Here is a 10,576-nt window from a genome sequence, read left to right as displayed (position 1 = left end):
ATGCGTTCCAGTTATCTGAATTGAATAGATTGTTTTCTTCGTCTCCTCTTTGTACTACACAGAAGATCCAGATCATCTCTGTAACTGATGACTGACAGAATAAAAAGCTCTGGGCATATGAACAGAAATGTAATTGCCAGGCATTTAGTTGTACACACATGGACCTGCATGCTGACCTGGTTCAACAAGTTTTCATTTGAGCAATACTGAAATTGTGAGTAATGTTGGTGACTTCAGCTCTATCCCATTGGGAGCAACATCTGCTTAAAAGTGAGTGACAAGAGGACTAAATGAGCCAATGTGGCCAAATCTTTTTGGAAATTGCCTCAGAATCGTGGTTGCTGAATAAATGCAGTGTTTTATCATGAACATGTTGTGTGAAAGAGGCCCTAGTGGTTCACTGGTTTAATCGATGCCGCTGGCCAGACCCTTTGTGGCTCCAGCATTCCAGGCCCATCAAGGGAGGCCAAGGAGGCTGCATGGGCCCGTGAAGATTTACAGACTTGGAAACACTAGCGAGCAGTTCCACTCCCTGTTTTATGGTCAAAATGAGTTAAAATGTACTTGACCGCAGTCCATTTGGTTTTGGTTCATCATGAAGGAATGGGAAGGCTTTAAAACCCGGCACCCGATGCACTGCTGTGGATGAGATTTTGAAAGGCTTATTGGATCGACACTAGGTTACACTGTTGTAGCAGAATTGTGGAGTGACCGTGATAGCTCATGCGACTTTATGCCATAGCTAGTTGGCCATGCTGTGAAATCTTAGCATAAAGTGCAACCTTTTCTATGTTGTTGTTAGGTGGCTTCGTGTCCATTCCAGCCCCTAAAGCCCTCTATGTAACAGCGCGACACACTGCCCTGTCCTGCACCATCCTCACATGTTCCCACGTTGGAGCCATTGCGACAGCCCCTGTGTCGATCCATGTTGGCGAAGGCCTTTCTCTTCTTTGCCTCTCTCTCCCTCACCAAGCACCATGTCCTTCTCCAGGGACTGGTCTCTCCTGAAAAGATGCGGGAACAAAAGTATGACAAGTCATGGAGGCCAGTCCCACAGCTGAGAGAATGCTAGTGGTCATCATGTTCAGCTAGTCGTCCTTCCATGATCTGCAAATGTGAAAAAATCTTTAAAAATCTAAAATGTGAAAAACATCTCAAAGCCTGGTATGTAAGTCCTAGTATCCTAACAGTTTAACATTGAAATGCACTGAAGTTCAGTCAACTTATAAGAAAATTGGAACCTAAGTACATTTTCCCAATCAGCAAAAAGGACATGCTATTATGATACTGAATATATTGTGCTCTTTTGTCAGTATATCCTATGAGCTTAGTGTGTATTGATGTGCGTATCCAGTATTTTTTGAGGGGAGCAGTCCATAATAATTACATGACAGTAGCTTTGTCTCAGTGGGAAAATTTTCAAGATATCTGCATATATTCTTTTTTTTAATCATTATATTACAACTCATCACAATCCATACATCAATTGTGTAAAGCACATTTGCACATTCATTTCCATTATCAATATCAAAGCATTTGCACTTCACTTAAGCCCCTGGCATCAGCTCCTCATTTTTGCCCCTCCCTCCCCACTACCCCCTCCCTTATGAACCCTTGATAACTTATAAATTATTATTTTGTCATATCTTATACTGTCCAAAATGTCCCTTCACCCACTTTTCTGTTGTCAATCCCCCAGGGAGGAGGTTATATGTAGATCCTTGTAATCAGTTCGCTCTTTCCACCCCACCCTCCCTCCATCCTCCTGGTATCGCCACTCTCACCACTGGACCTGAATGGATCATCCACCTTGGATTCCTTGTTTCCATGTTCCTATCTGTACCAGTGTACAGAGGGTATCTATATTCTATTGTTACCTTTCACTCTTGCCCGGTTTCCCTTTTCAATAGCTTGTCCTATCTCATTGAAAATACAAAATACACAAGCGTGCAACTGCAGAGTGACTGGAAAGTAGGCGAGTAACATAGACACTCTATAGAAAATTTCATAATTCCCCAAATAATCATCTCTATCACCAGGTAACACGTCAGCTCTTGATCACGTAGAATTCTCCAAGAGGATACCATGACTCCAGGGCTTTGGGTCCCTACTTTGTTAGTTCATACCAGCAGCTCTCCAATGGCTAAGGAGGGGCGACAGGGAGAAGCACAAATTCTGCAGTGTTTCCTAGTTGTCATCTTCCTTTCACCCTGTGCTTCCTGTTCTGATAAATATTCTAATTTCAATCCTCCCTCCAATGGAAGAGAGGATATGAATTTGGAATCGAGGCTTTTATTTTTGATCATTCATCTGATTTATGTGTTCTGACTGTTCTCTATTCTGAAACAGCTAGATAGAAATAAGGCTGCAGTTGGTCACAGACAAACTGTACAGAGATAAACTCATTATGCTAGAAGCATGCAGTCCTTGGGATAACATGTAATTAGTGAGGGAGTGTGTCTAGTGCAGTGGTTCTCAACCTTCCTAATGCTGCAACCCTTTAATACAGTTCCTCATGTGTGCTCACCCCCCAACCAAAAAATTATTTTCATTACTGTAATTTTGCTACTGTTATGAACGGGAGAACCCTTTGAGAGGGTTGTTCAACCCCCAAAGGAGTTGCAACCCACAGGTTCAGAACAGCTGATCTAGTGGGTGAAGTGGGTTAGCTAAACCCTGATGGAAATCCTTAGAGCAAGACCCCTGTGTCTAATGCCCATGTGAAGTCTCTGTTTCCCCAGGACTGTCTTCTTCATCCTTTCACATAGTGGAATGCATGGTACCTTGCCAAGCCAGAATATACGGGATGTTTTAGGACACTGTGGCTGTTGAGGAGGTGGCTCTGAATTTCTCCGAGGAAGAATGGGCATTGCTGGACCTTTCTGAGAGGAAACTATAGAGACACGGGATGATGGAAACTTTTAGAAACCTGGCCTCAGTAGGTATGAATATTTTCATTAAAAACGGAAAGATGTGTGCGTGCGTGTGTATATGTATATTTGTGTATGTTTCATACTCAGTGATGCTATTGCAGTATGTGAGCTGAGTAATGGGAATACTTTGTTATATAAACAAGTGTAGTACTTTCCTCTCAGGAGCATGATGTCATGTTTCCCCATGAATATAAGGCTCTTAGTGTTATACTGATTTCTTATAGCAAGTGTGACTATGAGTCTACTAAGTTTCCTTACGTGTTATAAATGTGAGTGTTGACCTTTGGTGCAGAGAGGCTATGTGTGCATTGTGCCTTGTAAGAGCTCTGTGTTTTTTCAAGGTTAACATGATAGCTTTATCTATTTATTATCTATTTATCCATTGTGTGTCAAGCACAGTTGTACATGTGTTACCTCATCATCCTCAAAACATTTGCTTTCTACTTGAGCCCTTGGTATCAGCTCCTCAATTTCCCCCCTCCCTGCTCACTGCCTCTCCATCATGAACCCTTGATAATTTATAAATTATTATTTTTTCATCCTTACACTGTCCGATGTCTCCCTTCACCCACTTTTCTGTTGTCCATCCCCCAGGGAGGGGGTTTTATGTAGATCCTTGTAATGGGTCCCCCCTTTCTGCCCCACCTTCCTTTCACCCTCATGATAGCACCACTCTCACCACTGGTCCTGAAGGCATCTTCTGTCCCAGATTCCCTATGTTTCAGGTTCCTATCTGTACCAGTGTGCATCCTCTGGTCTAGCTGGATTTGTAAGAGAATTAGGTTCATGATAGTGGAGGGGAGGAGGAGCATTTAGGAAGTAGGGGAAAGTTGTATTTTCATTGTTTCTACACTGTACCCTGACTGGCTCGTCTCTTCCCTATGATCCTTCTGTAAGGGGCTGTCCAGTTGCTGACAGACGGGCTTTGGATCCCCAATCTTCACTCCCCTTCATTCACAATATGCCCGATACTGATCCCATCGACACCTTGTAATCAATCCATAGGTTGTGTGCTTTTTCCATGTGGGCTTTCTTGCTTCTAAGCTAGATGGCCACTTGTTTACCTTCAACCCTTTAAGATCCCATATGCTATATCTTTTGGTAGCTGGGCTCCATCAGTTTTCTTCACATTTTCTTTGCACACAGTTGTCTTCAGCTATCATCTTAGGAAGGTGAGCATCGTGGAATGCCAGGTAATAGAACAAAGTGTTCTTGCATTGAGGGAGCACTTGCATGGAGGCCCAATGTCCATCTGATACCGTAATACTAAACCTATTAATATATGCACCTAGATCTATTTCCCCACCCTAATATAAATATATTTACATATGCACATGCTTGTATTTAGACTTCTGTAAATGCTCTTTGTCTCCTAGTTCTTTCCTCTATTTCCTTTTACTTTCCTCTTGTCCCACTATCATGCTCTGTCTGTAGTTCAGTAATTTCAGGGTTTCAGTAATTCTTCTCAGTTACATTGCCTTGATCAATCCCTACCAGGCATCTTACACCCTCCTTGCCACTTATTTTGTGTCAGGGGAAAGGCCAGACCCTAACACATCACAGCGGGTCGGTTGGTGCAATTGTACAGTGATAATAAATAAAGATTATAGTAAAGTCATAGGGAGCATGAGAGATAGAAGAGGGATTGAAATAATGGAGGCAGACACATTTCATAGTTGCATGTTCACCTCAGCCTCACTTGGTGGTCCACATGGGGAGAGAAATATTTATTGCTAACCAAGGCTTTTATATCATCTGGGGATGTGCAGGCCCCCTAATTACAGGTGAAGAAATCCATCACAGGAAAGTGTTGTGCTATAGGTAATATAGTAATGGGAGTGGGATGCTGTAGGGGTTCATATGCTGTTGGAAGAGGAGGGAGTAAGGGTGTGCATGTGACAAGATGGGCGGACCCGAGATTCAGCATGGCAGCCTAACTTTGGATGTCACTGAGCAGGTTTGACCTGTTCTCTGGTTCACTGTAGAAATCATTATCAGTAAGGTGTACTGTAAACCCACCTTGCAGGGTCTAAATTGAAGCCTTTAGGGGGAAGTATCCCATTGTCCTTAACAGCAGGGATGGGCCCTATATGTGGTGGGACTAGACAGTCCTCTGACAGCTGATTGCCTTCAGGGAGGTAACTTGACAATTATTTACCATTAATTGTGAGCAGTGTCCTAAGTCTAACATATATTTGGGGGAGATGACTTGGAGAAATCTTTCTGTTTCCCACTATTTTGGATCACTTATTGATTGTTCCCTTTTCCCTGGGTTGGTTAACACCACTTTCTTTCCCCCACCTCCCCTTCTCCCATGTCATGCTCCCCGCCCCAACCATGGGTCCTGTTGCTTTCTCCTCCAGATTGTTTATCTGGCCTATATTATCTAGTTAGAAGTGCAGATATAATATGCACACACACACACACACACACACACACATACACACACACAAGCACACATACACACAAAAGAGCAAAACAAAATGACAAAAGAAAACAAAACAACAGCAACAAGAAAAAAAGGGAAAAAAGAGAAAAGCCTGTAAAAAGTTAGAGGTCTCTATGTTGACCTTTAGGAGTGCTTTTCTGTGGAGTCTGATGGGGTGCCACGCCCTGGCCCCCGAGTCTAATTTTGGTACTCTTGGGACTTCCTTGCTCTACTTCCCTTGCTGTTCTGTTGCACAACACCCTTAGTGTTTTGCCTGGGTGTGGTGGGGTCAGATCGGATGCAATTCCCAAACTGTCTCCAGTGTTGTCCCCTATAGGGCTATAGGTCAGTGAGGGATGTCATGACTCATAGTCGGGGCAGCCATAGTGCTTCTTTTTGCATGGGCTGCTCAGAGCAGGCATATTGTCCTCAAAGCTTGGTGGGCCAGGATGTGTGCTCCACTCTCTCTTCCTCCCCCTTCATTTTCTCCCGTGTGCTCTGATCAGACATGTCCCTTTCCCTGAGCTGTAGCTTCAGTGTTGTCCTCTGAAGTAAATTCTTCTGGGGGAAGGGGCAGCTGTCCTCTTAGTTGGGATTGGGGCTGGCCCCTCTGATATTTTTGTTATAAATAGATTTTCTTCCACCAAAATTCCACAGACCTAGAGGAGCATAGGACTGGCTCAGTGTCAGGGAATTGTTGATTATCTTTTCACACTTTCCTTGTGATGTGTTTTTCTCCAAGAGCAGCATGTCAGGTACACCTTTTCGCCCTCATATGACACTAATGTGATGGGGTTCTGCCTTAGGCTGGGTTCTCTAGAAAAATAAAACTATAGACACTGACATATGCATAAGAGAGAGCTTTTCATCAAGAGAACATCCCAGCCCAGTCCAACTGAAGCCCATGGGTCCAATGCTACCTAGAGCATCCATGGCTCAGTGTGTTCAAGTCCCCAAACTTCAGTTTTTGGGTGAGCATCAATCCTATCTGTTGTCCAGCTTGATATATGTGTGTGTATCACATACATATATGTGTGTGTATCACATACATATATGTGTGTCTATATAGTCACTCTAATATTATATGTGCACACGAATGCCTTGGTTTAGTTTATTAATTCATCAGTATATGAGGACCTTCAACACTACAGAAAACTACAGGACTCTAAATTCATGCTTTCATCACAGAATGGGTGGAAACAAATTCCCTGTTTCAGGGTTTTAATCTGAATACATTTGTACTTCCTTTTCTGTAAGATAAATGCTATAATTTTGATCATGCTGTATTTCTTTTTTTATTAAATCACTTTATTGGGTCTTGTAGAACTCTTATCATAATCCACACCTCCATCCATTGTGTCAAGCACATTAGTACATTTGTTGGCATACTCATTCTCAAAGCATTTTCTTTCTACTTGAGCCCTTGCTGTCAGCTTCTCATTTTTATTCCCCCCTCCTCATGAACCCTTGATAATTTGTAAAGTATTATTTGTTCATCTCTTACACTGCCCTATGTCTTCCTTCACCCACTTTTCTGTTGTCTATCCCCCTGGGGAGGGAGTTATACGTAGATCATTGTGATAGGTTCCCTCTTTCTCCCCCCACCTTCCCCTTCCACTTCTGATTAACAATTAATAGTTAGGGAGTTAAGTACCAAGAGTTATTTCAGCGTGTTTAAATGTAGCCTACAATGTTTTAGCATTTATTAGCTATTCATGGCATATCGTGAATATTTTATGGATATGATAATTAAATTATGATTAAAGGAATTTTTATGTCTTTTTGGAAGCCTCTTCCTTAAAAAAAAGTGAACCTGGTAGCTCTAGTTAGAACATACAGTCAATTTTTAATATCACTGGTAAAAGTGGACATTTATGGTTGTCCTTTTTCTGACGTGGGGTGATGTTTTTTCAAGTATGACTTTTTCTTTTTAGGAATGTATATTAGCATATTAACATTTTGAACTATATTTGTTTTATGTTAGATTTGTAGAGTTATTTTTCCTTAGCATGAAAAGTCTTTGACTTTGTTTAGTAAGTTTTGTGTCTATTTAGATTATTAATTCTTTTTTACATTAATTGGTATATATTACAGTGCTCATTTTCTTATATTAAATCAACTCTAGGATAGATTCTACTTAATTATCATGTGTAATTATTTTCATGTGTTTTCTGACTCTATTCCCAATGTTTTCAAGAACTTTTTCATGTAGATCCATTATCAATATTGCTCTACAGTTTTCTTGAAGTATCATTATCTGACCTTGTTTACAGGTTATTACTGGTCTCATAGAAAATATTAATAAGGTTACTCTGACAATTATTGTTATGTTTCACCCAATAACGTGAACTTAGACAAAAAGAATAAAGCGTCTATTCATATTGCGTGAATACTCTCCTGTCTAGCTGCCAGAATCTTCAACTTTAATCTGTCTTACAGTTAGCCTTGAAGTTTCTCATGGAATTGAATTGTGATTCAGTTGATTGTAAACTTTCTGAACATCCTGAAACCCACTCGACTCTCATAGATCACTTGCTCTGGCTGGATCCTCTAGAGTGATAAATGATTTACACCCCTCTTGACGGGACAAATCGTCACTCACACCTGAGACTGTGGATGGGACATCCTTGAACCCAAGCCAATAAGCCCACTACTACAGTGTGTGTTGTTTGCCATCAGTCAGCATTACCTAGAAAGCTTGGAATCCAGAATTTAGGTCAAGATGACAAAATGGTTTGATCAGTCATCTCTTTTCTGGATCCATCTTGCATTTTTAAGCATCTTCCCTCACCTTGGCTCTTACCATGACCCCTTGCCATTCCATGACTGTAAGCTGCAGTCTTTCCCAAAGGCTTTAAAATCGGACATCTGTAAACACAAGAGCTTAAGAGAGTAGCAAATAAGGATTCCCCTGGCTTGTTTTCTTGTTTAGAATATCTCTATCTTGGCCAAGGTACCTCTAGGATGTGCTATTGGTGTCGCTCTGTCTCTTGTTGTCCACCTGTACAAAAACTTTCTCTAGTTACTACACTATTGTGCATAAATGGGCTACCCAACCATAGGGATTTCTTCACACAATAGATATTGTAAAGAATACCCAGGATGCAAGGGGATTGGAGTAGGTTTTACTTAATGAGAAGCTCAGCCTGAGTTGGAGTGGCAGATATGAGCGTGATTCAGCTTGATCACTTTCACCAGATATGTCAAGGGTTTTGGTCTGAGGTTCCGTTATGGGCTTTTAAAGAACATTCTTCATAAAATATTCCGTTCTTCAGTTAGATTGCTGGTGAAAAGAAGATATTTACCTTCAATGGAGCTTGAGAAATTTGAGGCCTTAAGTACTTCCACTTTGTGGATCCAAAGTTGATCATGATATTTGGGAAATTAGTAAAATTGCTCTGCAAAGATAGAGTGGACCCTTGTTTAATGCAAACCCTCAGCTTTGAGCAGGATTTTGATCCCAGGTGGTGGGGGTGGTCACTATTTAGCGCAAGAAGTACAGGCCAAGAAAGTGATATGCCTTTTTCAACATTGCCTCCTCTTCTGTTTCAGAACAAAGATTTGCCACAGAGAAATACAGTCCAGTCTAGGGAGCTAGAAATCTGGTACTAGTGTCTTGCACATTGAAGCATGACAAGGAAGGACTTCAACTTCTGACTGGGTCGTGAACCAAATCCATTCACCTGACTCCAAGCAGGGTGAGCATCCCTGGGGTTCCTGGGGTCAGCACTGGGCAGAGGAGTTTGAGGGGAAGCAGGAGGGATCTGAGCTTTCTGGGGTCTGAACCCAGGAAACACCAGTGTACAAGAACCCAGGCTGCCCCATTGGTCGGGGTCCGAGCAATTTGCGCATCTCCCGGAATGATAGAATTTGCTGATAATGTAACCATGTATAATTGTATTAGAACTTAAATTGTGAGCACTCCAATTTGCAAAAGGCGGGTGGCATAGTGGTTACAGATTGGACTGCTAACTGCAAGGTCAGCAGTTCAGAATTACAAGTCACCTCTGAGGAGAAAAACAAGGTTTCCATTCTTGGTAAGAGTTATAGTCTCCGAAATCCACAAGGGGCCATTCCACCTCCCTTTAAAGGGTCACTGTAACCAGAATCCACTCTGTGGCACTGAGTTGGGTTTAAGGTTTGCATTGCTGATGACAGTGACAACTCTGTCCATTTGCTGCCTCCCCAGTTTGATTAAGCCTCCATTGAATTCCTTTTGATAATTAGCCAAGAATGTAGATCATCTTACCCTTGCGGAAAATGCCTTACAAAATAGATTGCCTGCACTCCTCTCCATCCATCCCCCTCCAAGGGCCTGCCTAGATGTATCCTTGATGGAGCTCACCTAAGCGAGGACAGCACAGGGGCCATTGTTATGAGTCTGGCCTTGATTGCCTCAGTTTGAAGGCCCTGGACCAATCTTTTAAGTCTTTCTATCTAATAATGTGCATGTCCCAATTATGGTCCCATTCCTGCTGCTGCAGTCCCACCTGTATCTGATGTATTGCTTTGCCACCAATCATGATCTGTGACATGGCCTTTTGTTCTGTGTCCTATTTATCTAGGGTCCCGACTCTGAATCCTCAGTTGCATTTGAACTGCTAATGGCCTCCCTTATCCATATGATGTGTGTGCGTATCTTTTGTTGTCTCTTAAAGTTCAATAAATGCTCTCCTCAAATTATGTTTGACAAAGAAGTCACTTTTCCACCCTAACACACAATTTAGCATCATCAGTGCCTCAAGGTACAGTTCTCTGGGACAGCATCTTGACAGCCGTACCTGCAGGTGAGGTCAGGCCCTACAACCCCCTGGCTTCTGTCCTAAATGTACAAAAATTACAAAGTTCTCTTAGTTCTGCGGATAAATTCTCTCTCTGCACCTTAGCCTTATACCAGACACACTTAGCTCTATGTGGGTTGGCAAATCTAGTTCCCCAGATAAGAACTCAAATGTACCCCTATTTCACCTCTAACCTCCTGCCCAAAGGCACTTAGCTCTCTTGTTCTGTGGTCTGGGAATGCCACTGCTCTGTCTCAGGCTCTTGGTTCTGCTGCCACCATGTCTCTGTTGCTGCTTCTTCCCTTCATGTCCACTCTTGTGTCACAGCTGCCTGTCTGCTGGATTGAAGAATTTCTGTGAAAGAATCTGGGATCTAAAGGCCCCTACTCCTGGTTCTTTTTTTTTTTTAAGTCATTTTATTAGGGACTCATACA

General features: G+C 42.2%; 1 long non-coding RNA gene across 5 annotated transcripts in view; it reads left to right on the top strand.

Annotated features, from left to right (window-relative positions):
- The first annotated feature begins 202 nt into the window (after positions 1–202).
- Positions 203–10,576, top strand: part of LOC142436262 (uncharacterized) — a 36,430-nt gene continuing 26,056 nt past the window's right edge. For 2 of the 5 annotated variants that reach the window (XR_012781832.1, XR_012781833.1), the window contains exons 1-3: positions 203–1,164; positions 2,769–2,942; positions 8,914–9,059. This is a non-coding gene — a long non-coding RNA (uncharacterized LOC142436262). The remainder of the gene's footprint in view (positions 1,165–2,768; positions 2,943–8,913; positions 9,060–10,576) is intronic. The other 3 variants (XR_012781834.1, XR_012781836.1, XR_012781835.1) reach the window with 2 other exon arrangements.

This window comes from Tenrec ecaudatus, unplaced genomic scaffold (genome assembly GCF_050624435.1).
Source record: "Tenrec ecaudatus isolate mTenEca1 unplaced genomic scaffold, mTenEca1.hap1 Scaffold_1876, whole genome shotgun sequence".
Taxonomy (NCBI): domain Eukaryota; kingdom Metazoa; phylum Chordata; class Mammalia; order Afrosoricida; family Tenrecidae; genus Tenrec; species Tenrec ecaudatus.
The sequence above is the reverse complement of the archived record's forward strand: the minus strand, read 5'-3'. Positions and strand labels throughout refer to the sequence as shown.